General features: G+C 38.5%; 1 protein-coding gene across 6 annotated transcripts in view; it reads left to right on the forward strand.

The window, feature by feature from the left end:
• The window catches only part of strbp (spermatid perinuclear RNA binding protein), a 106,974-nt gene that overhangs the window by 10,369 nt on the left and 69,527 nt on the right, over positions 1–27,078 (forward strand). For 3 of the 6 annotated variants that reach the window (XM_084745420.1, XM_084745426.1, XM_084745421.1), the window contains 2 exons: positions 2,106–2,174; positions 26,381–26,485. The gene's annotated coding sequence lies outside the window, so the exon portion shown is untranslated. Of the gene's footprint in view, positions 1–2,105; positions 2,175–26,380; positions 26,486–26,692; positions 26,840–27,078 lie in introns of those variants that run through there. The other 3 variants (XM_084745422.1, XM_084745423.1, XM_084745424.1) reach the window with 2 other exon arrangements.

Raw genomic sequence — 27,078 nt, forward strand, 5'->3', positions numbered from 1 at the left:
TATTGTTTTCAATTTGATTAGTTCACTGAACATGATGAAGGTCCAATTCATCATTTTTGTATACACTGGCTCTGACTTGTGGGGTGAAAAGGCACAGTCACTGATGCATTGAAGCTTATATACAAGCTCTGTTACTTGTGGTGTGACATGAAAGCTGCTTACATGCCAGGAGCAGTTCCAAGATTGAACATCACTACACCTCCAGTGTTAGAGCATGAACCTGGATGAGATATTTCTTACATTATTATGACAATAATCAGAACACAGCAGTCTCTGGCTTTAGCAGCTACTGAAGGAGTGAATGGATTAGATGAAGAGAATGTCTTCTCTGACAGTTTGACAGTTTGATATGGGAGGCCCATCTGCTCCATCACTCAGCTACTGTGGCTCACTGAGTGTCACCTCACTGCTCTGCCTAGTACACGCACACGCACACGCACACACACACACACACACACACACACACACTGACAGCCACATATAACACATACAGCATACACATGTTGATTTCCCATTTACACAAACCCCAACTGAACTCAGAGCTCTCGTTCTCTGACTTACACACACACACCACACACACACACACACACACACACACACACACACACACACACACACACACACACACACACACACACACACACACAGACAGCCCTCCCCTATCCCTGTCTCCTAATGTCCCAGCTCTGCTTACTGTGTCAAAAAGAGCTTAGATCAGGGAAACCATAGCTTGCCCTCATTCAGACTTCCTGGAAGATCGGGCTATTTATTCAAACCAAGCAGACCATGTTTGGACTGTGACTGGAAGGTTGCCAATTTGAACCCCAGTATGGATTAACAAATTGTGAATGAAACAAAGTCACTGACTAGGTGCCATAGAGCAAGGCAGGCCCCCCATGTGCTCCAACAAGCTATTGAAGATTGTGGTTGTACTGGAAATATTTTTACAAATGTAAAAATACATTTTGTCATTATACGATGATAACTTGTGTATGCTTGTGATTTATTACAAGGGGTGTAAATCACAAGTTTTATCATGATACAATATAGTCTGTTGGCTCTTTGGACTACAGTACAATATTTGGTGATATCATAAAGTCTTCCAAGATTTCAATTCAATTCAGGGACCTGCAATTCATATGAGAGGATATCTTATACCCACTTAACAGTCAATGTTTTCTTCTTTTGACCATAAAAGGAAAAAAACAACACATAAATAACTCTAAATATTTATAACGTGTTATCAAGTTTACTTAAATTGACTGCACTAACACATAAAACATAGCTTAATAATAAGAACATTTAATACGTTTGAAATTTGGCTCAATGACTTCCATCACAGAAAAAAAGTTTGCTAGCCACCATTGTCAACTTAAGCCTATGGCATTTTGCATTGGATAAATTTGCCTAGCAGCAACTTTTCCTCTACTTTACAAAATACATGCATGGTTATGTCACTGCATCCCCTGTCTGTAAACAGTGGTTGAATTTCAGTCTCCATGCATGTTTTTTCGCCTTAACATTGATGAAACAGAGCAATTGTAGCAAATTAGTCAGATTTGCTGAGTATGTAATCTTGAGACCTGAATTCATTATTGAATCAACACATCGATCCAGATGGATGAATTGTGAATGAATTGTCACACCCTGATTTAAGACATCGTCATTTATTTTTAAAGTCAGAAGAACTGTAACAGAAATATCAAATCAGCATGTTTTATCAAAATCGATTTTGTGATAGTGAAAGGCTGTGTCTCTTTACCACAGAGCGATATGCTAAGTTTATGAGCTTCATCTGTCACTGTTAAGTCTCCTTTCATCTTTCTTAATTATAATACATTAGACATAGCAGATGAGGGTTTGTTGGCTACCCTCTGTGTTAACAAACATGAAAAATATTGCCAGCTCTTGTAGTTTTGTAATGTCTGTTTGTGGTAATCGTAAGTGCTTTGAAAAACATTATCCAGCTCAATCTGCCTTAATCAGCAGTTGACAAGAAACAACGCTGAAGATTGCATGTATCAGCTAGTTATTTTCGATCCAAAAAACAATGACTTAGCCACCCTAGCACCATTAATCCTTTGTGTTTCTCTCCTTTATGACAGAAAAATAACAGAAGCGACAATGAAACACCAGTAACAAAGGAGGGAGGCAGAGTTGAGGACTATCAAAAGGTAAAACATTCAAGAATTACTTCTTTTGCCAGACACACAACTCATAAATTGTGCGTACAAGTGTGAAGTAGAGAAGTGCTAAGAAACAGCAAGCTTGGTCACTCACTGAGCCTTGCCTGAATAAATATATGTGTTGGATCTTTATGGGCTATTCTCTGAATGTCGGCAAGTCTGTCTCCATTAGACCGATAGAAGGCATTTGTCTTCTAGACCAATTTTGAGTCCTTCACCACAATTTGAGAACAGAGGCACTAAGTGGAAATAAGTATGCAAACAAACACTACAAAATTACATCTCTGACGAAATGAGAAAAATTATACTCCACTTAAAAGCGAGGACAAAAAAATATGTCAATGATACTTTGTGTGTGTGCATACAGTATGCGTGCCTGCAGGCAATATTTTCTCTCTACTACGATGACCCACTGACCGGTGTGAACAGATTAATTGCTGCTTTCATGTTAATCTGTGGCATATCACCCGTAATTGGTAATGGAGATTATCAGTGAGATGCTGTGTGGGTCCCTGTATATGTGTGTGTGTGTGTGGGGTGTGGGAGATTTCTTTATCTGATTAGGAAGTTTATCTAATAAAGTAGGATTTATGGGATTCTAGTGTCTCTCCCCTGCTTACACACCGGTGCACACTGACACGCAGTGGATGTGGATCGCAAACAGAATGCATGTTATTTACAAAATCATATTGTAATATATATTTTATATATTAATACTCTATGACAGACTAGGAATTCTGACACATATGGACACAGTTACATATACATACAACAAAATATGCAGGGGTTAAAATTGAATATCAGACAAAAAAGGTATTTGAAGACATCATTCTTAGCTCTCATAACTTACAGTAGGGCTTCTTCAAACTGATTAATCGATTATCAAAATATCTGTCAATTAATTTAATAGTTGACAACTAATCACAGCTCTAACTTACAGTAAGGTATTTGTTTTTTTTGTTTTTTTTTAGACTAAATGATTGATAAACCAAACTTATAGATTATTATGTGCAGCTTTTTACCTGGTTGGAAATACTTTCCTTTCGTCATTGCTTTCCAACGACAAAGTGAAACAACATGCCAAAAGCTACAGATTTTATCCTTAAATGTGGTAAGAAACAATATAAAATATGAACAGTTACAGTATCAGTGACAGTAAACTGATACAAAGATGTGCTAGTATGTCTGTATGTGTATATGCGCGACATTTAGTGTAGAGTCAAAGATACCAATGTACAGTAGACACACATACAGTACATGTGTCATCTGCTTCAAAGCCACTGAGGTGTACCCACCCGTGTTTGTTGTGCTTGCTAAGAGGATGGGGATAAAAAGCAAAGGATTCAACAGAGCAAAAAAAAAAAAAAAACACACACACATACACACGTATACTGTACATGCCTGTGAGCAGACACATAGCACTTGCAGGGAAGCTTCATCATATTTCTCCAGAGATCTTTTGGAGGCATATCATTGTCTCACTCCAGCACACACATCAGACTCAGCTTGACTTAGGTACGCACAGCCACCACTCAGCCAGCTGCCTTTTAGCATGTATGTGTGTGTGTGTGTGTGTGTGTGTGTGTGTGTGTGGCTGTGAAAGGAGAGGACAGGACGGGGAGAGATGTGTTTATGTGCAGAAATGAACTGATAGTTTACAGCTCATTATGTGTTGGGGTATTAAACATGAAAAGATAGAGGACACAAAACAGAATCAAGGTGTGAATATCCTCCGTGTGGGACATTAATTAAAATCAAGTATCCTTCTCTGGCTCATGTATCATATAATTGTTGATTATATGACACATGGACTGTATCATGTAACTACACCATGTGTTTGTTAGTCTTCTTAGTGCTGGACAACATATTGCAACTGTGAAATGTTAAAAATGTAGAAAAATTACATGAACTTCCATGTTACTGAATTGTTTATATGCTTGTGATGTTGCATGTATTTTGGACCTTTTCTGGTAATGACATTTTTTATTTTATTGCAATAATTTGAACCTGATAGAAGTTAGTGGTTTACCACATTTCCATTTAACAACAATGCCCCAGTGGATGCCTCTCAAATATTTTGTACTCAGCTGTGGGTTTTATGTGTAGGTGGGGAGAGCAAGAGCCACATGAATACACACGAATAACACATAAATAAATATACACAATAAAATAAAGATGTTGAGCAAAAGAACTTTGTATATATGTAGGATGTTAAGAACATTGTAAAGCATTTACTTTACTCCACAACTTTGTCGAGTGCACCATACCCAGGCTACAACAGGATGTACCTTTTATACTGAAAATGGTATGCTGGTCCAACTCACTGGCTTTTCATCCCCAGCTCGTTAGAGCTATAGTCCGACAGCTCCCACACAGCTCTCTCCAAACAGCCTGTCTTGCCAGCCCAAAATACAGAAAAATAGTTGAAACCACCACCCATCATGCTGGCTTGAGCATGCAGGGTGCACCTGTGATTGGAAACTGACTGGACCGACACATGTAACTCATTTTTAGTTTGTATAGGGGAGTACTCATAAAGAAGTCAAGTAGAGAGTTAAAGAATAACTTTGACATTTTTGAAGCTGGACCCCATTTTTCCATGCTTTTTTTGTCTAAGTAACTAATGTGGACAACAATTTTTGAAACTGGTTCAGTATTGAGGGAGAGTGCCGCAGCCAGCCCAGTTGGGCAAGCAGGTCAGAAATCTGCTTGTCTGAATTTAATATTTACTAAGACTAATGTTAATTTTCATGTTACATTCATGTTACATTTAACTTATCTTTATCATATCATCTAGGGCTACAACATCTATAAAATGTTTGAAAAACAGTCCATCCCAGTTTTTCAAAGTCCAAGACGATGTCTGTAAATGTTTCATTTTGTCTAAAATCCAAAATCCAAATCCCCAGAATGTCATGATACCATGTAGACGAACACTACAGCTAACATACTTCAGGCTCTATGGTGCCATCATGCTGGCAGTGACACTAACTGCTTGCAGTATTTTTTCTAGCTCTCAGGCTGAGTGAGTGTGGGCATGACATTGTGGTTACCAAGTGGGCACCTTCCTTCACAAATGACTCATTGAGTTGGAGACACGACACCCCAAGAAGGCTGAGCAGTGTCTGCAAGCGTCCCTGTAACACCCCCTTCTGTTCCCAGTCTCAACAGACCCAGTCACATCGCACTGATATCGTGTGAGGATCAGCTCTTCTTTGCAGGAAGTTTGCAAAGCCTGAGAGCTCTGATAGTCAAGGCTCAGTCACCTCTGTTACAGCACCAGCTCAGTGTGTGGAACAAGCAGCCGGGCTCTGCTGAGAAGACCAAGCTGTGCCTCAGCTCATTAGTGATAAAAGAGGTCTGATATGTCGCTAGGGGCCTTTATTCAGTAAATTTAAAATGAAATCTAAAACAGCAGCCACGGTAGAGCAGGGCTGATATGATTTGGTGCTGCGGTTTCAATGAGCACCATGTGGGAAAGATAACAATACAAAGACCATGATAGTGACTCTTTCCCTTTAATCAAAGAGAAATATGGCTTGCATTGCTTTATAATCTATTGACACTGCTGTTCGTGGGAAAAGAAGCTGTTTCTCCCTAAAGTCATGTAATATACTGTGCTGAGTTTACAACAAGATGTTCCAAAGCAGAGAAAATTATCCTTCCCATGTGGTTTCCTTTGAGTACTTCCTGTAAGATTTGAAGTGTGTGTGTGAAAAGTGATGTAATGATATAATTTGAGTTGTAATATATTTCATAACACGGACTGTTTGATCAAAATGTGCATAGGTGCTGAGACTTATTCTTAGACTCTAGTACTGTAGCTGCCAGGGAGTCCATATAAAATGATGTGTGTTGTGTAGCTCAGTTGTTATTTGCTCTTTTTGACAAACTTTGATCTGATCTGTAGAGAACTTTGCTGTATATTTAGTTTGGAGTGTTTGCTCTCCATGGTGCTGAAATTCTCTGTTTTATTCAGAAGTGACTAATAATTGTTTGAATTGCTTTTGTGGCAGCTGAATGAAACACCCTACCTCCATTTTTTTTATTATTCAGGTATTATTAATGGTTGGTGTTTCATTGGCTGGTACATGGACTTGTTGGCTGTCCTGTCATGTTAATCCACAGTGATAAACTCATTGTAAACCTGAGTTTTTTAAATTAAAGGTAGGCTGTTTGTCCTCCTTGATCTGCTTCTCTCTGTTGTAGCGTCAGGCTTGTTTTCCAGATGGCTCAGACCTTAATCCATGCATTTCCATCCTCCTCAGGACTTTTATGCAGTATATTGATTCCAAACCTGAGACCAGGCCTATTCATTTGTTGGCCTATGGGCCAAATCCGACCCTTTAAAAACCTCAATCTGAGCCTTTGATAATTTATAAAGATGAAAAACATGTATAAATAATTCATTTCTTAAAAGAAATTTCTTATGTATTTATTCCCCTTCATCACTCATGCTATTGACACAGCTATACAGAAATGTCAGTTCACTTTCATCAGTGTGACCACTCAACAGAACCAACACTGGTTTGCAGTGCAAAGTTTTAAAGTATAAGTATAAAGTTATAAAGTATAATCACCTGAAAAAAATAATTGTTGTGTTTTAATTACCTCAGAAGATACAGCTTTTCACATTTTATATGAGTTTGTGTGGCCACTGTAGGTTGGGCAGGAAGGCTGAGACCAGGTATTTGCCATCTGCAAATGCCACTAAATCCTATCACTAATATAGATTACACAAGTGCATTTTCTCCTTTACTTTTGTACATTGTAAGTTTCTTTTCCAATTGTAAAAACAAATGAGAAAAATAGACAAAAAAGGCGAATTGTTTAAATTCTTGTGAAAAGTAGTTGAGTAGGCCTGCGTTAGGCCATGGCTGCTGTTTATCAGTTAGTTAGGAAGTTTGAATATTAAACAGATTTTATATCATTAGTGATCATTTATTGAGCCACTTTATTTATTCATAAAAACAGTTTCTCAATTGAATGTGTAAATGCATAGATTTTTTTTACACTCCATTTTCTTTTTTGAGATGGGTTTGTTTTGTTTTTGCTTGTCATTGTGTGAAAGAGTGTCAGGACTAAGTGTAAGAAAAAAGAGAAGAGGATGTTTTTTTTTTTGTTTGCATTTTTAGAATAAAGTTGACTTGTCGAGAAAAAAGTCCAGAATAAAGTTGAAATTGAAGATTGAAGTCGAACTATTGAGAATATATCAAACAATACTAACATTCTTTCAAACTAAAATTCTCCTCTGATTTAGTTCGATGTTATACTCAGTATCTTGACTTTATTCTCAAAATGCAAAATTAAGAATAAAAAGTTCTCTCTTCTGATTTAGTTTGAATTTATTCTCAACATTTAGACTTTTTTTCTTGACATTTCGACTTTATTCTCAAAATGGAAAAAAAAAAAATCACCCTCTTCTCATTTCTTTCTTTCATGTTTGGCCCTAATTCTCTTCCCTAGGTTTAAGGGCATTCCAGTTTAATTTGCATGCACTTTGTGTTTAATGTGCCATTTACCTGCATGTATTGGTGAGTGGCAGACGGTGGATATTATAAAGATAATGGATTATGTTATGAAACTCTTCACAACTTCTCCCATAAGAAGATATTTAAGCAGTGTTTTATGCAGGCCGGAGGGCGAGAGAAAGAAACTCAGAGTTGGTTTGCATAAATAAGACAAATATGGCATTGTGCGCTGCAGGGGGAGGCTGTAGTTAATTGGAAATCCATGCCAGGTTTTATCTCTGCTGGAATGCACCGCTATCAATCCGCGGTACTGTAGGTCGCTTAATGATGACGAGAAGATGGAGCCCGCAAAGAGAGGCACCAAACGACTTTCAGGGGAAAAGCAAAATATCAAGTGTGGAGATGTTTTGTCCCTCCACCGGCAGAGCTGAGCGCCCTTCACTTCGAGGGAAACATCACCTCCTTCGAGACCCGTCTGCAAGGCGTGTGCCTGCTCACTGTCATGGAGCGACCTAAACAAGCAGAAAACTCGAGAGGCGAGTTGGTTTTCTACATGAAATTAAAGGTGCATGGAAACAGAGATCACAGTGTGTGTAGCAGGCGCGTGAGGTCCCTGCTCATCCTGCCTGAGCGAGGATACTCGTTATTTTCCTGCAGCGCTTTTCCTGCACTGGGATCTTGATTTAATCAGCTTTAGCGAGTTGAGGTTAAGCAGTTTGGATAAATTCACAGTCCAGCAGAGTGCGGTCATTAGAGAGGGAAAGAGACAGCAGCACCCCGAGGAGCAGAGAGCATGTTCGGCTGTATCAGAGGGGGGCGGGTCCTCCTCTTTGCGGAGCAGGGCTCACCTGTTTGGATCAGTATGAGGCGTTTGGTGACTTGTGATGGTTGTAAGAAATGATAAAGTTTTGGGACAGAATGCTCTCCTTTAATATGGAGCATGTGGCTTAACTCTATTGTTTTTTTTTTTGTTTTTTTTTTGTTTTAATGTACATGCTGCTTCCAGCCCTGATCTTTGGCAAAGGGAGGTGGGCTGATCCTGAATGAGAAACAGCTCTGAGGTGATCTGAGATGTTTTTTTTGAAGAAATATTTTGAGATTGTTAATTATTGATGTTGTAATGTGTATAATATAGTTGTATAATATAGTTGTTTCATTTATTCTCATCACTCTGCATTATTCATTGTATTTTGATCACTACAGCACTGATTTGTGACCTTTTGCTCGTTCTCCATTTAATGAGTGGCACTACCTTTAGCCAGGGTGCTGCGTGTTTTGTGGTGATATTGGCAGTTCAGAAGTATGTATTGGCATATTATTAATGGTTCCCTGCCAGGTCAACTGTAGCCTTTGAGAGGAGCTTTAATAATGATCCTGTACTGCTGCTTGCTCCTGTACGGTCCTCATGTAAGTCAGGATCAGAGCTGCAACGAGTAACCAATAATGTCAAAAAACTTAATTATTGATTAATTATTTTAATTATCAATTAATCAGCAACTTTTTAAATAATTGATGAGTTTCTTGGAGTAATTCTTGAAGAAACAATGTCCAAATTCTCTGATTTCAGCCTCTCGACTGTGAATATTTTCTGGTTTCTTTTGTCATTTGTGACAGTAAACTGAATATCTTGCTGTGGACAAAACAAGACATTTGAAGATGTGACCTTAGGCTTTGGGGACAATGATCAAGATTTTTCACCTTTTTCTGTCATTTTATGGACCACATAACTAATCACTTAATCCAGACAATGACTGACAGATTGATCGATAATAAAAATAGTTAGTTGCAGCCTTGTGAACTTCCTGTGTGTCAGAATAGACATGTTCATCTGATGCTCTGCTTTTTTTTACCTATATACCTTAGCAGCAGTAAATGAAACTGTTGAATATCACTGTTTTAACTTTGAAGACTGAATTTGTTGTGGACGTTTACACAAATCAGTCAGAGGACTCACACAGTCACACAGCTGTCAGCAGGTTAATAATGCATTTGCTTTTTTGCAGCGTATGCATTTGTTATTGTTAATTTGTTAGAATTAGACAGGAACAACAGATAACATAGATGCATCAGTGTTTGTATTGTTAGTTTCTAAAGCATTTGTTCTCCACAATACAAATGTCACTGTTACCATAAATCCCTGCTAAATTGGAAGCTGTTTCCTTTTCTCATAAGGTTAACCACACTGCCTCATATGTAATGTAAGCCTCATTTTAAGGCATGTGGTTGTTTCCGAACTGCTGAATGAATAGAGCTTTTTATCACAGAGGACAGAACTATTTCTCACTGTGTGCAGCTCTTCTCAGACGTCAGACTGACTGTGGACTATGTGTAGGCTATTTTCCTATCTGTGTCTATTTGCTAAGCTGTATCAGGTAAATGCACACACATAGGTCTATACGTGCAATATATGTCAGAATTGGTGGTTTCAGTATGGTGTGTTGAATCATCTAAGCAAGATGTTTCCTAAAAGCGCAAAGTCTCAGGAAAGAAGGAAAGTTTTGAAGGAAGGTTTGCTACTTGCCAGTCGGTCAGTCATTAAATGGCTTTATTGTTTTAATGCCTGTGGACTTTACACTTTGCAGCTAATGTATTCTAAACAATGGATATGACTGTTTTCTGTAAGAAACACACAGCAGCAGCATAGTCATATGTTGAAATGAAACAACATATATAATAAACATGGACCAACACATGTTCAGTTCTTGAGGAGTAAAGCTTTCACTAATGTCAACAGTTATGGGGCTGTGGTTGCAATGGAGTTGTACAGAATTATCATGGACACACTCTCATAATATATTTTATTGCAGTTAAAGTAATTAAAAAGAAAATTACATTCTACCTAGTTTTGTGCTTTTGCATATTTCGTATTTGTTAGTCAAAAATAGTAAAAAACGCAGTGCTCTCAGTATTCAAATACATTGAAAGACCATTGTCTATGAATATTAACTGATACAAAACACCAATGAAAAGGATCAAATACAGTGTTCTTCAGTATCAAAATTAAGTAATACAATCTGCAAATATAGCATTACTTAGAAATATATGTCTGTAATAGCTTGGAATGAAATTGTGTGACAAGTGACAAGTCTTGACTTTAAGTTCACAGTGACCTTAACGTTTTTAAGCTCTATAAAGTACAGTATTATCTTTCCCTATCCAAATAATTGTATGAATCCAAAAACTTGAAAATTTAATTATTTTCCAACTAGTTTAGGAGTGTACTATCAATTATTTTCACACCACGGCCAACACACAATCCACCAATTTCAGTTTTCCACTGCACAGAAACAGTCTTACAAAAGCTACACAGTGCTTTCTCTCAGTGACCCCGAGAAGTTATTTGCTTTCAAAGAGCTACTGTAGCAACACAGTAGTACAGTGTTTCTTCAACTAAAGGCCTCTACATGACAAGGATAATATTATGTTTTATGCTCACTGGGATAGGATAAAATTTCTCTTTGGGCCCTGGATTTAAAGACTGCAGTGTGCCACTGCACCATTAACATGTATGGGACTTAATCCATTAGGTTTTCTCTTCTTCTGTTACAAATGTAACCACGTCAACGCCCTGCATCACCATCACATGTACACTCCAATACACAAAGCCGTTCTTTTGCACAAACACAAATCCAGCAGGGGCTTTAGATGCAAAAACATGGAACCCTGGAGGACTGCTGCAGTGCATTACATATGCTGTAGTCAGCTCAGGCTATTTCTGTTGCCTCTAGTCAGCCAGCCAAGAACCAGCCCTGCCCATTTCGGACCAGCCCTGCAGGTTAATCCAGCGAGGCCTTGAGTCCTTAATCATTGTAAGCTCCGGACTCATTTTAAGCAAATTTAGCTCTATCCAGGCACTTGCATACCTGGATTCATAGTAGAGATTAGGTATTCACGTTGTTAACAAGACAGATTATGAATTAGCAGAAGTAAAAGGAACAAAGAGGTAAAGGTTAGCTTAATTATTCTGCAGTAGACCGACCTTCAGTGAGAAGTTATTTCCATGCTCCTTTTCACATTACTGCTTACCTTTGCTAGAGTAATTGTTATGTTCTTGCTGTTTGAGTTAAAAAGGAAATACACAGGTGGGAAATCCCCCAGTGCAAGAGTGCTCCTATATTGATTTGTCTTCTAGATGTATGGCTCTGGCTAACGCACAACAGTTAGTGCAGGGTGTACAGTACAGTAGCTTGATAAATAGGCAGCAAAATAGTTAGTATGCTTACAGCATTCTTCATCAATAAAGATTTTAATTACTGCCCAGACCTGCTGACCACTGCACATTGTGTGCTTTATGGGTTACTCTTATAGCTGTGGTGTTGACTGGGGCAATGGTAAAAACCCAAAAACACAGACCATGAAATATTTGGCACATGGGATTACATTTTATAGTTTAAAAAAATGTAAGAAACAAACTAGCAAAAAGCTTCACAGGACCTTTGTAATTTAGAGTCCATCTGAAATATCTAAAAGCATTTGAAATAGTTGTTTTTGTACAGTTATGTAAACAAATAATCCTTAATCCTCAGATTTTAACCCACAGTAACTGCATAGACATTGGAGAGAAAAAGAATACTGAGATGGCTGAGATAGAAGTAACATGGATTTAATGGATGGAAATGGGGCAAAAAGTGGACCAAAATTGAAAAGGTGCTGAACCTTCGAAGAAAACAGGTTAATATGAAATAGTAGGGTAAACACAGGTGTTACCAATTAAATAATGCTACTATGATACCGTACCATTTAGTGTAGTAGAGCCTTTGTAGTGAGTCAACATGCACAATAGCAGCAGCTCGACTCTGTCTGACCTGAATGGAACACAACCAGTGCCATCACAGGGCAGTTATCAGTAAGGGGGCACAGGGTTTTCAGAGGTGGGAACTCCCTTTTACATAGTTTGTTTGCATATCTTACAATGTCATTTCCATGATGAGTCGCATTGTCTTTTCAGACTGAGTGTAATCGCAGCGTCTGCACTTAAATAATACCATAAATACTTACTGTGTCCGCTCCTATAGTTGTGTTAGCGCCAACTTAGTCCAGTTAATGCAAAGCAAACAGCACAGAGCAAGTGTGAGTTATTAGACATATATTCACCTGCATCTCAATACAATTTGCAGTACATGAGCACTCAAAACCAACACCACAATAAATTCAATGGTGTCTCATTAACACAGGATTTACAGTGCAGATACACTCAATTAAAGCTAGCAACTCATTTGCAAAATATACTGCTCTCAACCACAAAGAAAAAAAGCACATTTGAACTGGCATTAACCCCCCGTGTGGCTGGCAGTGGTTTACCCTAATACTTCATGTCAAAATGGCTGCCGTGAAAAAGGTCTGTTGTGCACAGCAGCGTGTGACAAAAGACCATGGACAAAATAATTGACTAATTTGACAACAATATTGCTGTAAATTAATTTGTAAATTAGCTAAATTAGAATAAAATTAAATCATGTTTTTGGGAGCGAGCATTAAATTGCCAGATAAAGTTTTAAGAGCGCAATATCACATTAACCAGTAATTATTTTTGCGTAGTAAGGCTGATTTTGTTCCACTGATAATACAGATTACAATATAATTACTTGAGTTAATACATTCTTCGTATTCCTACAAGGTTATCAGTTGAGTTCACCATCATTATCATTGGTTCAAGTTGGGTCACACTGCTTAACTGCTGGGTAATTAAATGCTGTATTATTAATATATTATCTTGCAATGCATTACATACAAGTTTCATTCACCCATTTGGTGGCATGCATTAGATGTGTGTATTTACAGTGAGACAAAAGAGAAAGGGAGACAGAGAGGAGGGTTAATTACAAGAACTCAGGAGCAGATTGAAGGGCTAGCAAGTGTATGTGATAAAGTCTAAGCTATCTTTTTTAGCAGAGGAAGAAGAGGATGAGTGTGTAACCGACGGAGCTAAAGATGGAGGACAGGGGGAGATGAAAAGATGTGGGATGAGGAGGACAGACTATTAGGAGGATAGATGGATGAACAAATACATGGAAGGGATGTGCACAAAGAGCCTTCACAGCCTAAGGTGAAGGGAGAGGCTGACTTCTGCTTCACACTGATACCACAGACTGAATTGATGCGATACCTCTCCCTCGCTCTCTGTCTCTCTGTGGGAATTCTCTGACCCAGTTTGCTCCTCCACCAGGCAGCAGCAGAGTTATTTTTACATATTAACAGGAGACAATACTGTGTCCTCTGCTCGTCCTCCCCTTCATCCATATGCTTCCTTCCGCTCTTCTCCTCCTCCATCTTAGTTGCTCCCATCCTTTCCTCTCGTACCATCCTGTGCTGCCTTCTTTCCCCCCTTTTCTATGTTTGCCTCAACTGGCTTTGATCCTTTGTCCTCATTTTGGGATGTAGAGGAACTCCATGCTTTGTTTGATACAAGATGGCTCAGTGGTTCAATATTTTCACAATATGTTGAGCAAAATTGCATACAATCACGCACATAAACAAAAAACAAAATCCTAAATTGATGGCTGTTTTTTAAATATTGTTTCTAGTGTGGCTAATTGCTCTCTCTCAGCACAACTAGAGAAAGAGTGATGTGGCACAATTTGTATTTCCTTGCAAATATACATGCAGTATAGACCCTTTTACAGTTTGTAAACAATGAGAAAGCTGTGCATGCATTTTGGCAACGGAAGGACGGAGGACTACAACAGCTTGTCAATGGGCCGCTACAAACATGAGCAGTTGGATTGTGTCCCCAATCCAGTCGACACATTTAATAGCTCACAGACATAGTCGCCACTGATTGCTCTGAAAACTGGAACATCGATTCTGAAGTATTGCATATGCAACAACCATAACTTTTCTTGATTTTGGTGCCGGTAAATGTTTAATTCAACATTTGCAACTTGATAACTCGTCTGGATGACTGGGGGAGACTGCTGCTCCTGTTGCCGAAATGCACAAGCTGCTTTTCAATGATGACAGCTGTAAAAGGGTCTATTTAGCATGATATGACATACCAAGATAATGACAAACTTAAACCACATACAGTCAGTTTCAGTCCTCTGAACCTCACCTAGCCCCTCAGCAAGGGGGAAATCCCACCGTTCTTGGATTTTTTGTCTTACAGCTGAAAAACACAGGGTGTAGATGAAGCACTTCACATAGATGGAGCAGAGCGTGTTCTTTTTACCTGCTATACATTCTACCAGCCACTTGCATATTTTATCAGCATTTAGCCGTTGGCTGGTGTTAGTTTTGGACCCTGGGTAGTGAATTAAATAACTCGATCACTTTAACTGCAGGATCGTGGATACACAATGATTTGATTGATTTAATGTAATGTGCATGTAAAAACACCAGGTGGATGGAGGAATCACGATCACAACTTTATAGTTCTGGTGTGAACATGGCTGGAGCAGCTTCATCTGATTATAATGGCCATGGTCTGATGCAGGCATGCTGTGGCATTTCTGTTGGGCTGTGTTCATGTCCCATGTGTTTTGACCATTACATCACTAAAGCTACGTCCAAATTCACGCTCTCATTAACTCATTCAGTAATCCTTATGTAATAAACATTTAATAGTGTATATGGTAAGATATATAATTTTATAGTTTTATGATTTAATAATTATTCGAGGTCTTTCACTGTGGCATTGTTTGCAGAGTGTACACACCATAGACGCTTGTTTTTATGTTCACTACAAAAATATTCCCAGAGAGAGTGATCAAAACTGTCTAATCAGTACACATTGCTAGAAAGAAAAATAGTTGCAGAATTGACTATAATAGATGGCTCATCTGTAATATGATCTGTATTGATATATTACCTACGATGTATTGCAAGAGAATACAGTGTATTTCTATAAAATACTGTATTGATTATTATCACTTCTAATTCAGAGAGGGGCGATTGTATATTCTTCACATACACTGTGTAATTTAAGTCAAATAAATCAAGCACGCATTCACTATATCTACATCTCTCCTCTCCTCTCCTCTCCTCTCCTCTCCTCTCCTCTCCTCTCCTCTCCTCTCCTCTCCTCTCCTCTTTCTGGAGAGTAAAGCAGGGACAGAGAATGGTTGCAGGTGTAGACAGGTCATCTGTTTGCCTCCTAATGATGATGGATGGCAGGACTGCAGAGCGCGAGAACAGAGAGAAAAGTGGAGCGATGCAGGGGGATAAAGAAATAGCAGAGTAAGAGAAGACTGTGTTTGTATTTGTCTGCTGGCGGGCAGATGGTGGGAGTTTTACTGATATGTTGATCCTCAAGTGTTTGTATCATTCTTGTCATCTACCTGATAGCAAGCAAACACACACATCAACACACACACGTTCACCTGTGTTTTGTGCTCACAAGGTGACATCTGTTGTAGTGCACTGAGAAGCACCCTTCTGAAGACACACATGCAGGCTGAGCATGCATGCACACCCACAGAGTTCCATCTCTGTCAGTCCTGACTTTTCTGTCCTGTTTATAGAAGTAGGAGAAGGTGCTGCAATCTCTTGGGGCGTTCTTACACACACTCTCCTCACAAACACACACACACACACGCATTTTCTTGCCATCTCCACTGATAGCTTAAGCGCAAACAGTGCTTTACTCTGTTGCTGTATTTTATTGGAGTAATTAATTTTCTAAGATCTTTGCATCATCTCCCTTTACAGATTGTCAGTGTTTGTTTGATAAACAGTAAATGACCAAAGCCTAGCTCTGCAGATTATCATATTGTCTTATCATAAAGAGAATCGTCAATGCATAGCAAACACACACTCTAAGAGATAGAGGCTATTGACAGACAAGTACATAAAAGGATTAATCTCACACTTTTTTTTTTAGAGTATATGAGTTAAGACAGGATTATTCGACTTCAATAGCAAGTAGGCCAAATATGAAAGTCAATGAAGGTTCTTTGGGCACATAGAATACTTCAATTAATGGTGTTTAAAAAAAAAAATCAGTATAATGTTAGTAGATATATTCCTCCAAGTCCAAAACTGGTAGAAAATGAGCCATAATTTGACTTGTAGCGCTTCTTCACATTGTATTCTTTCATTACAGCAATGCATCTGTCATACAGTAAACACAAACAGGTTTAATGCTTGTTTGCAGCTGGCAAAGCAAATAAATACTTGCTAGTGAATGAGTTTGTTTGTGGCCCTCCAGCCCAGAGTGCAGTGTGAGGCTCAACTGAGTGCTGTGTCAAGTGGATGTAATCCTTTTGCAGCCAATCACAGCACATACACTGTAGGTGCTTTAAAAAGATGTGACCAATACCTTCTTGGTTCAGATTATACAGTCTATGGTTAAGATGTCTCGAAGTAGCTCAGAGATGTGTACCTTTATATTTATCATATCATACAAATGCAGACCAGGCCATAGACAAATTCAAAAGGGCCATACTGACCCACTGGTTGCTCATTGAATAGACCTGTAAGATCTCAATAAAAAAAGATAATAAATATCAGATATTATCAATGCACTGATGATTATTGTTACTATCATTGTCCATAATGTTTTGAAAATAAAATAAATGACCAATATAATCTTCCAGAGCCCATGGTAAGGTATTCAAATTGCTTGTTATGTCTGACCAGCAGTCTCAGACCTTAAGATATCTGATTTCTGAGCCTAGAAAGCGGAAAAAACAACAAATACCCACATTTAAGAAGCAAGTAGCTTTAAATGCAGAAATTAAACCTTAACGTGTTTTTGTACCATAGAGCCTCATAAATGGTCAAGCACTGAAAGCTAACATCAGATTTGTGGTCAAATTAATAGTCTTGTTTAATCATTTCTTGCTTAAAGATTTCAGTCAAAAAATGACAGTTATAATCTATTTTATTTAGGTAAAGCCACTGTTTTAGACAAACTTGTACGTTTCAAAAAGTTCTAATTTTAGTAAAGTATCAAAAAAAAGATTAATTTTCTTTGATTTCACATACTACAACAAGATGGTTGTCATAATAATATGCTACCATAAGCTAATGAAAACCAAAATTATGTAAAATAAAGTAACAATACAAGCAGAAAGCAAAAAGAGGAGGGATAAAGAAAGGAAAATAAAGACTTTTCTGTGGCTCAGCTAATCGATTCATGCGCTAGTCATTTCAGAACTAAGTAGGTGTATACTAATGTTACATTGTCTGAGAAATTACTGATCAAACCAGCTCTGCTGTAGCCGCTGATACTGAAGAATTCTTTTTGATGTATGGGAAAAAAGGGAGCACAGTCCGTACGCTGCCTCCACAATAGAAGCCAAACTGGTGCTCTTTAGACATTGTGTTGAAGCTGAATGGGAAGACACGTGTGGGGTCACAGACAGTCGCATCCACCACACTACAGCTATTTCCTCACAGAGCTCTCTTCTCCCTGTGTGGCTCACCTCTCCGCTATCTCACTCCTTTTCGTCTCAGACGTCCAATAGGAGTCAGTGTGAATGTAAGGTTGACAGATAGGATGTGTTAAGACCCAATCTGGTGGGGTTACCACACACATGCACACACACATACACACACACACACACACACACACACACACACACAGAGTGGTAAAGTCTCACCCTTCTCAAAGTACAGACAAGGAGGCAGGCTGTAGCTATGGCAACCTAGAGAGAAGGGAAATGATTGGGCAAGGCTTGGATTTGTTAAGAGCTACTGTATGAAGCCTAGGGCGAGACTTAGTCACTCTTTCTCATTTGGTGCATGTGTGCTTGTGTGTGTTGATACAAGAGTGGGTGAGAGGAGCAAAAGGAGTCAAGACTTCCACCATCCTTATTCTCCTTCCTGTCTGTCTGCCTTTTTCATGTTCTGTTTGAGCGCTCTGTCAGTTGTCAGGCTGATATGATAGATCTGGGTGAGCATGGCATTTATTCACTGCAGCACGGTCTATAAACCTGAAAAAAAGGGCTGTGAATTGCATCCATCAGTTGCATACACTTGCATGCCTAATTGAATGAAATGAAACACTTCACAGGGGAGATACAAAGCAGCTGCAGGGGAACTGTGACATCAAATAGACCATATAAGCCCAAAGACTGAAGGCATGTGTTCATATTTTGCCTGTAGAGAAGCAGTCCTAGTCTGTATGTGACATTGACAGTTTTATTCCACTCGTAGGTCCTGTCTCACTATCTATCTATGATCAATTTGTGCTTTGTTACAGATTTGATGAAGCTTACATTATTTCTTCCATGAATATGTTAACTGCTTTACTAAGAAGAGGTGATGAAAATCTGGGTTTTTAACATCTTTTAATAAACTAAAACTAGGCATGTAACCTTGATGCAAAATTAATTACTAATGGTCTGCAGTAATGCTGTATATTTATAATACTGTTTCATTCTTCTATTCAGTAATCCTAAAATGCTGCATTGAGGGAATTATAAATGATTTGTGTGGTGACAAGAGAATAATACTAACAATTGATTTCATTATTGACTCATCTGACAATTATTTTCTTGATTAATCAATCATTTTCAGAGTTCGAGATCAATCATGGCCCAATGGTTTGTGGTAGCAGAAGGTTACTCTGTGGCTATCAGATATTGCATATAGGTGGCCCCATGTGGCCAGCAAGGTTTATCCCCATACTCTGAGCTTTTAGGAAACACCACATCACAATTCATGATAAAAGTGGACAACACAAGTGTCACAGTTAAGGAAGGTTATGTTAAGTTGTGTTAAATTGTCAGTTGCCTTTTAAATAGCCTTTTCTGTATTGTTTTTACATAAGTTTACATTTGGGCCACCAAAAATCTACTTTGACCACCAAATTTAGGGGCTTGGTGGCTCATAGGACTGGTGTTTAAAAATATTACGTTCTATCCCTGATTTGATTAAAAACTGAGAAAAGAGAAATTTCATACTGAAGTCCTAAAGCCCAAGGTGATCTTTAAATTGCTTGTTTTGCCTGAACAATCCAAAACCCAAAGATATCAGTTTATGATCACATAAGACAAAGAAAAGCAGCAGAACCTCACAACTGAGAAGCTGGAACCATGAATGTTTGGCAGTTTACCTAGAAAAACTGACTGAAGCAATTAATTGAATATAAAAAATAATTGCAAATTAGTTTTCTTTCAATCAAGTAATCAATCAGCTGTGTCGGCTCTGTATGAAGCACTTGCATAGAGAATCCAGTTTTACTTCACCACATGAAAGACAATTCCTAAGTCTAATTTCCGCAGATACAAAGCAACTTGTCAGATATCATTACAGCTTGGAAAAATAATGATATAATATTCTTCTGTATCACGCAGTCCTGCTTTATAGTGACAGTGCTGTCAGCCAAAACTTAGTTATTCCTGTTACATCAGAACATGAAGTGCACATTTTCAAAATAGAGCATGTCAAAGTATCTTTGGGAGATGTCTTCCATGTTCTTCTCTTGGTGTGTCAACTTATATTGACTGTGCCTTACAGGATGTGTACGATATGCCCCCTACACTGTGTTAGAGTCAAAGACACTTTGTACTGTCTATAGGCTCCTATGTGTATATATGTGTGTGTGTGTGCATATGTGTATTCAGCTGCAGAATGGGTTACAGTTAAACATTTAAGCCCCTGTTCAGCACTGAACGTAATTTGTGAGTAGTGTGATTTTAGGGACCTACGCCTACAAGTGTGCCCACAAACCAGCACCAATTGCTGCAGCTGTATGGATAACATAGAGGGGGTCCTTAGTGACGTTTGAAACAGAAGGGTCTTTATATCAGATCACAACCAAAGACTGGGGCTCGCTCTGTGTGTGCATGTGTGTGCAGACTTTGTGCATGAATCCATGTGTGAATAAGTGTGTAGTTGAGAACAGTGTTTGCGTTCAGCTGTTATTAAAGCCCCGGCTCAGTGTCACACCAAACGGCTTTGCTTAAATAAACTGCACAGCACTGAGATGGTTGCCCATGTTCCTTAAGGAAAATTTGAGTAAAAGGGTGCTGCACCACAATTTCACTTAGGACAGATGTTCTTTCTAACTTCTTTTTTTTTGCAGAACAAAGGGGTGAGGAACCCTTTGATTAATAGTAGAAAGATACAATGCTGAAAAAGCATTACATTGTATTCTTTTCTCAATTAAAATCGTTCCTTTTCTAATTGGGCTTTGGGCCTTTAGAGAATTTTATAGGTTTTGTTTCAAATTCAACCGAGAAGCTAAGTGTGTCCTTTTGTTTTTTTGTGTGTGTGTTAGCAGTGATAGCACTCTATGAAATTCTCTATGATGTTTCTTGCATCAAACCTGCCACCAATCATTTGAAGCCTATTTATTTTTTATGCATAGTAGAATAGATAAGTGGTGTATTCTCAGACTTGTGATTCAGCTGGTCACTAGATCATTTCTTTTACAAGAGAGAAAGCTATTTGATTTCCCTGAACACTTGCTCGTGGGAATAAACAAATGCAGTCAGCGGTAAATTGCTCAGGCAGACTTCATCTGTATGATCTTAAATTGCTTTTATTGTTGAGTGGAAGGAGGCAGAGCAGCAAACCCTCCTGACTGACCCGCAAGAATGAGGAACAACAGGTTGAGCATGGAAACACCCTGGCACCTCTCACTCTTGTCTTCACTTCCATTCACACTTCTCCCAGCCTCATGCTCTGCCGCTGTCAGTGTGCATCAGGCTTGTATTAGCATCTTCATCTCTCACCTTCCATCCTCCTGCTTCACTGCTGCATGCTGTACCATGTTGTAGTGTCTCTGGAGCAGATGCAAACATGGATTCAATCAATATCTTTTGTATACAAGCCAGGTCTTTCTATCTCCTGCTCATCCATGTATTCATATTGTTCTCACATGGCAACCCCGACCCACACTCCATCCAGCCATAACCCATTTCACCCTTCACACTCTAGTTGTTTCCTGATTGGAATACCAAAGCCAAGGCTAAATCAGTGGAGATCTATGGACTGGCCTGCCTCATATATTGAGGAAATATAAAAACAGAACCAATTCCAGTTCCTCCTCTACTGTGTGTGTGTCTGTATGTGTGTGTGTGTGTGCGCGCGCGTGCGCATGTGTGCGTAACCTTGTATATGTGCTAGTACACAAGTGTACATTTGTGGGTTAAGAGAGGATTTTGTTCCTCTTATGTATTGCAGTCTTTCTGTACAGCGTTCATAGTTGTGTGCGTTCATGTCTTTTTGAACTGTCTGGTTACCTGCACCTCTGGCTAGAAAATGCGCTCTTAAATTACACACACACACACACACACACATACACACACACACACACACACACACACACACACACACACACACACACACACACACACTATACATACACACACCGGTCTTTGAATTAATTCAGAAAATTGTCCTTTATATTTTAAATGCACACAAATTAGGCACGTGTATGCAAGCGCATCACTGTAATGAAAATGATTTATAACGGAGATTATCTGGATTAGGATTACATGTAATATTTTTAAATTGAGAATGAGGTTAGGGATACTCTCTCACATCATAATTACTATTAGAGTGCATGAATATTAAAAAAGGATTGTCATTTTAATTTTATTCCACAAATTGAATAGCGAAACAAATTTGGAATTAAATGGAATGGTCTATTATATTTTTATGAAAGCACACTGGTGCTTCACAGTGAGATCAACTAATGTGCCTCCCATGACATGTCAATCTCACTTAGGCTCAAAGCAAAAGAAAACCTCAGTGACCACATTTGAACTGACTTCAGTATTAATAAACTTACTAAATAAGCCTGGAGCACAGCATCAAATATAATCCAATGAAGATTTGAGACAGCACAAACTAAAATGTCACCTCGCCATGTTGTAAAGTAACAGCACGTAACAACTAGATAGCACACTGTACTTAAGTAGCACAGGAAACCAGAGGAATTGTTGTCAATAGCACAGCTTCATTTGTAATGATGTTTAGAAATTTGTGCAGCACAATAGAAATTATGCAAAAAAATGAAACTGGACCAAAAGAACAGTACTAATTACTTTTGGGGGGTTTTGTTAAACATAAAATAAATTATGTAATGTTTGTAAATATTTATTTTAAATGTCTACCATTGCAGAGCTGACTATGGCAGTCGTGTTATGATATGGGCTATAACTTTTGGGAAAGGTTTATAGTATTCGAGGATAGTCAGTGATCATTTGGATTTGAAGTGGGGTTGTATAAAGTACTTATCCATAGTCGGTATATTACCTACAGTCAATGGCAATCATAACCACAGTTTGGAAAAGAAAAGAGGAGTACCAGTATGGAAGCTAAGCAATGCACAGCTTTGGAAAGAGGCAGCAGCAAAATGTGTTGTTGTTGTTAAAAAAATATCTATCACTTTAAGTGTGCGCTACATTTAGAATATTTTCACCATTTAACTTTGCTGTAGACAGCCTTTTCCTATGGGAATCTGCTGTTTTATAGGTCAGATCTCTCTCATCAACCAACTAGACTTCTTTTGCAACATCAGTCATTGTACCTTGCAGAACACAAGAGTTGTGGGTCTAATGCTTGATTGTCCAGTTTGTTTGTGTTATTGTGCGACTTTAGTGAATATGAACTAACACTTAAGTTAAACAAGAGCACAAACAAAGGGCAGTCTAGTCTAGTTGATTTGAAGAGAGCTACATTCGGGTTAGGTAACATTGGTTTCCTGATGGAAAAGGCTGTCTGATGGCAAGGTAAAGCAGTAAAAATATTCTAAATATAGTGGACACTTAAACTGATATTAATATTTTTTTTTTCTTAAGGCTGGCATTTTTTAAGTAGCTAAACTAGATTTTGCAGCAGTACATTGCTTGGCCTCCTACAAAGGGACTCATGCTGCTTTTACAAAAGCCTCATACATCCGCAGTTCAAATAATCTGAACTCTCCATGTAAGTATTCTTTCTTAAGATGATTTGAAAACATTTAATCATTGAAAAGTTCCTGTTTGCTTTAAATATTTACCACTCTTTTGTGTTTACACTTGATTAAGTGTAAGTGAATCTCTTAATGGTGAGGGTGACTCATAGAGCTTTATTCAAGGAGACAGATACTGTGGAGAGCACTCTGTTCACGTCATCAAGCAGTGGGGTCTTGTGCATCATGTAGACCAGAAAGCACAACCCTGACCTTGATAGGTGTACAGAAGGACATACATTTTTGTGTACCCAAGAGTTTGTCTAGATTTCTGTGTCTGTGTGTGTTATATATTCAAAAATGTTTTTTTTTTTTTTAATTGGCCTGTGATTAAAAATGACAATCAGTGACACTGGCAATCTGTCGCTAACAAGCTTAATTTCTCACAGGTTGTGTTTTATGCGTCAGGTTCTTATACCACCTACTGTAGCCTAAAACGATGTCTTTGTTTATGCTTCACTGCACCATTGCTTCTCAGTTTGACACCTAGCTTCTTATTTCTCACTATCAGTAATGGTTTGCAAATGAGATGTGAAGGATTGGCAAATTAAATATCGCTGTAGACGACTGAAGGTTTATTTTTCTCATGAGCTCTCTATTGGGAACATGTCAGTCACAGGAGACCACTATCTGACAGTACCGTATGTTTCCATTAACCTCTGTAGAAGTGCTCTGCCATATATGATTTTTTAAAATATTCTCCATCTTTAAACTGATTCACCATGCTAGTTAGAGGTGTGAGAAATTATTTACAAGCCTAATCTACATGCCATACTTTACCTCTGTCAAATACATGTGCCCAGTTTTCTGTGAAAAACAGATATATCAAGATTATTTTTAATATGAACATCTCTCAAATTGGTGTGGTTGTATGCACTTTATTAGTTTATGATCTGATTCATATGACAATTCCATGTTGAATATGATGCACAGTTTGTAATATTTTTTAGTATCCAGCTTACTAAAATAGATTGTTCACTAACATGTTTTTATGATGATCAGCCTTCTGCCTGAAAAATTGATTTTGCACCTGCTGTCTGTCTGGTTCTTGTTCTTGTTCTGTCTGCACTCAAGGAAAACACAGGCTGTACGTCCTGTTTAACTTCCTGCTTAGCTTTTCAAGGATCCATATTAGTATGAAGGACCAGTCATAGTTTTGAGTCACTGTCCAAGACACAAAATGCTGAATAGTGTATTGTTGTTTAGTGTATGAAATATAAGCATTCAACAAAAATGAGACAGACGTCGACACCTTCTGCAACTCTCACCAACCTCAATTTTTTATGCCGTCCCCCACTTGTCACATCTTGTTTGCCAGCTGTCCAACTGTCCAGAGTGTTTCCAAATAAAGCGTACAAAACAAAAAATGGTGGGATGAAGTGGAATGTGTCAGTGACAGTCAAAACGTTACTCAAATACATATAGATAAATACAAAGTTCAGAAGAAAGAAAGAAAGTATTTTAAGAAATAAAATGTTTGTTTTACACAGCTTATATCGTAAAGGTTCAAAGTGCATTTTCAAGTTTTACAGGAAGGTTGGGTGTGATTGTGAGTCTACCATACTCGTAAATCTGAGGTGTGTGGTTTTTGTATGTGTGCGCGTGTCAGAGTTGTGAATGTACTTGCAATCAGAATGTGACTGGGAACAAGTTTGTCTTGCAGGACGATGGCATTAACATCCATTACACCAACCAACACCCAACTCAGTTATTCTCTTTTGTACAAGGTGTGACCTCTTGTCAAAACAACACAAAGCAAACACTGTAGATTTGCTCTACTTTGATTTTCTTGGTGGTGTGACTGGAGGGTGCACTGCAGTCTGTTTGTTGTATCCAGTTTGTCAGGATCATCACTGTCAGTCTTCACTACACAGGGCAGGGACATGTAATTGCGTAGTGTGTCACTGGGTTTTATTTTAAACATTGTGATACACTGCATTGTACATGGTCTAAATGGATTATAGCTGTTTCACTGAATTTTTCATAAATACTGAGCAGATAGTTTTATATTTCCCAGTAGTCCAGTAATCAAACTTGTTCTTATTGAATTACAAAAGTAAAACAACAAAATGTATCTAGTTCATCAATGAATAGTGACTAAAGACGGTTTAACTAATTGAAGAAAGAGGACACAGTGATCTGCTAATGTTAAGAAAGTTAAGTGTGAGAAATGACAGAAATGTACTTTAAGTTTCCTCTGTCTCTGTAAATGTGATGTTGCTCCAGCATGTTTCTTCAAACCATGAGAGCAGTCGTGGTATGATGTTGCGTTCACAAACCCACCAAGAAGTCAGTACCGATCCATCCTTGAGCTTCAGTTTTGAAGTGATTTTTACTTTGTACTGGCCCTTTTTGAGAAAGCAATGTGGAGGAAAATGGTTTTTCAAGTTTGTTTTGGGGACAGTTCCATCAAAACTTAAGTTAATCCACTGGTTCCTCACTTATGCGGATGGTGGGAGTAGATGAAGTTCAGCAGACAAGCTACTAGGCAGCTTTTATCGAAGTCAAACATGTCTTCAAAGAAAAACACGGCAACATTCTCTATCACTTTATGGTTCTCAGTACACATAAGGGAATCGGTAATACTTCAATGCAAATAATTACTTTTATCGCACAGAGATTAAAGATGCATTTGCCAGAGTACGTAATGGAGTTTTTAGTCTTTTAGCTCCCTCTTTCCTTGATGACTGATAGCAGGGGAGTGTGTTTGTGCATACACTTGTGTTTTTCTGTCAGTGCATATCTTTATTTGCACTTCATTTTTTACTACCTGCTTTGATGTCAGCTGTCCAGTGTGTGACTTAAGTCAAGCTGAACATGATCCTTAAGTGTCATCGTACTGATGTTAACTGACCTTTAAACTTTTGTCTTCTCAGGTGGTGAACCCTGCCTGCTCTGACGCCGCGACTCCAGACAGACACGGTGGCTGACAAACGCTGAAATAAAGTGGTCAGATAAACAGATAGGGAGGACAGAGGGAGGTGAGTGAAATGAATAACGGAATCCAGTCTTATCTCTCAGTCGATATATCTCTGTCTGTCTGTCTACGCTGTGTACATGAGGGGCTGCTGCAGGATTGGTGGCTCATTGTTTACAGAGCTGCCCAATCAGCCAGAAAACAAGAGAAGCCCCGTAGCAGAGAGGTTGGTTCACACCCCTGCTGAGCCCAAGATTTGTGTGTGTGTGTGTGTGTGTGTGTGTGTGTGTGTGTGTGTGTGTGTGTGTGTGTGTGTGTGTATGTGTATTAAAGTGTTCTCTGTTGCCTGCCTGAGTTCAAATGGAAAGAGCTGAGATTATTATGTTCATGAGAAGCCGATGGTTTTCACTCTGGACTGGTATGAATTCTTCTCTACTTTGTGCTAAATTTCTAATAAGAAAAACATCAAACAAGGGATTATTTTTTTGTCCAACAACTTGGAGAGTGTAGAGCAATTTCCATGTGTTTTTGACTACATATCTACATGCCTGTGACTCTAATTTTTGCTTAACTTTAAGTCCTCCGTCTCTCTGTGTACCTACTGGATATATCAGGGGTTGACTGATGTTTTTTTTCAGGGCCAATACCAATTATTAG

This window comes from Lutjanus erythropterus, chromosome 20 (assembly GCF_056507025.1).
Source record: "Lutjanus erythropterus isolate fLutEry1 chromosome 20, fLutEry1.hap2, whole genome shotgun sequence".
Lineage (NCBI taxonomy): Eukaryota > Metazoa > Chordata > Actinopteri > Lutjaniformes > Lutjanidae > Lutjanus > Lutjanus erythropterus.